Raw genomic sequence first — 2,500 nt, 5'->3', positions numbered from 1 at the left:
ATAAAGCCTGGTAGGTGTTGGGATTATATCTGCAACACGGGCATTATCGAAAGATGGTTAAGTGGAGTCACCCAATGGGTGCCGTGCGTTATCAGGTACGTAATGCACAGTAGAGATACATTGTCGGGAGGTGGAACCCGAAAAATGTACAAGTCCGGGAATACGGGGTGCATCGTATGTAACGTTCGATGTACATATAAAGCCTGGTAGGTGTTGGGATTATATCTGCAACACGGGCATTATCGAAAGATGGTTAAGTGGAGTCACCCAATGGGTGCCGTGCGTTATCAGGTACGTAATGCACAGTAGAGATACATTGTCGGGAGGTGGAACCCGAAAAATGTACAAGTCCGGGAATACGGAAAAGTTCCCCATGAAAGGCTGGGGATACAATTATTGATACAAATAATGTGCCTAAGGGTACATTTATTTTTCTAAGTCCCAGAAATCCGTCACTGAACATCACGACTTACAAACACATCTTCCCCCGGTCCTCCCATATACGGCACGGGGACAAGTATGAAGAATGAAAATCATGTGTGTATGGAACATATAATGTGCCTGAGAGCACATTTTTTTTCTAAGTCCCAGAAATCCGTCACTGAACATCACGACTTACGAAGACATGTTCCCCCGGTCCTCCCATATACGGCACGGGGACAAGTATGAAGAATGAAAATCATGTGTGTATGAAACATATAATGTGCCTGAGAGCACATTTTTTTTCTAAGTCCCAGAAATCCGTCACTGAACATCACGACTTACGAAGACATGTTCCCCCGGTCCTCCCATGTACGGCACGGGGACAAGTATGAAGAATGAAAATCATGTGTGTATGAAACATATAATGTGCCTGAGAGCACATTTTTTTTCTAAGTCCCAGAAATCCGTCACTGAACATCACGACTTACGAAGACATGTTCCCCCGGTCCTCCCATATACGGCACCGGGACAAGTATGAACAATGAAAATCATGTGTGTATGAAACATATAATGTGCCTGAGAGCACATTTTTTTTCTAAGTCCCAGAAATCCGTCACTGAACATCACGACTTACGAAGACATGTTCCCCCGGTCCTCCCATATACGGCACCGGGACAAGTATGAAGTATGAAAATTTTTGGTCACAGCGTGAAATCCCTCTAATGATCATGAAAATAGCATCGGATCACTTATCTGACCATAAAAAGTGAACCAAAACCCTATTTGGACAAACTTTTTGGTCCTATGAAAAATTCACTTTTCATATATGTCATGGTCGAAAATTTTCTAAGTCCCAAAAAATCACTTATTCTCGAATATCTCGAAAACTACTTATCGGACAGGGGTCAACCAAGGTGTTTTAGAAAGGTCTTTACAAGCTCTATTTAATGAGCCATAGCGACTTTCAAGTGATTTTTTGACACTTTTTCGCATATCGGCATCCTTGGTTCCCATACTGGCCATAGGCCATAGGGCACCGAACGGCCAACTTTTGGTCCGGGGGTGAAATTTTTTTTTCACGAGATTTTGATGAAAATGGCTTCGGAACGCGTTTCTAATAATGAAAAGTGAAACCAAACAGTATTTGCGAAGAAAAAATTGTCCTATGAAAAAATCACTTTTTCTTAGGGTACGGGTCAAAAATTTTCTAAGTCCCAAAAAATCACATATTCTCGAATATCTCGAAAACTACGTATCGGACAGGGGTCAACCAAGGTGTTTTAGAAAGGTCTTTACAAGCTCTATTTAATGAGCCATAGCGACTTTCAAGTGATTTTTTGACACTTTTTCGCATATCGGCATCCTTGGTTCCCATACTGGCCATAGGCCATAGGGCACCGAACGGCCAACTTTTGGTCCGGGGGTGAAATTTTTTTTTCACGAGATTTTGATGAAAATGGCTTCGGAACGCGTTTCTAATAATGAAAAGTGAAACCAAACAGTATTTGCGAAGAAAAAATTGTCCTATGAAAAAATCACTTTTTCTTAGGGTACGGGTCAAAAATTTTCTAAGTCCCAAAAAATCACATTTTCTCGAATATCTCGAAAACTACTTATCGGACAGGGGTCAACCAAGGTGTTTTAGAAAGGTCTCAACAAGCTCTAAATAATGGGCCATAGCGACTTTTTAGTGATTTTTTGACAAATTTTGTCATATCGGCATCCCGAGTTCCCATACTGGCCATAGGCCATGGGGCCCCGAACGAAAAAATTTTGGTCCGAGGGTCAAAATTTTTTTTCTCATAAATTTGTTCAAAACGCCGTCGGAACGCGCCTTAGATCATGAAAAGTGAAAAGAAACAGTATTTTGCAAAAGTTGGGGTGGCCTATGACTTACATGGCCACGTCCTAGGTCCGAGTTCCCGAGGTCGTGTTCTTCAGTGGCGGAAAAAAATGGCCACTTGTGGGAGATGCAAAATGTTCATTTTGTATTATAGGGGACACACTATCGAAGCGAAAATTTCAGAAATGGCCTAAAACGTGAAGAAATGATGGGGTATGTACGAAAAGAAGGTTT

Source organism: Anopheles stephensi, unplaced genomic scaffold, assembly GCF_013141755.1.
Source record: "Anopheles stephensi strain Indian unplaced genomic scaffold, UCI_ANSTEP_V1.0 ucontig161, whole genome shotgun sequence".
NCBI lineage: Eukaryota > Metazoa > Arthropoda > Insecta > Diptera > Culicidae > Anopheles > Anopheles stephensi.
This window is presented reverse-complemented; position numbering follows the sequence as displayed.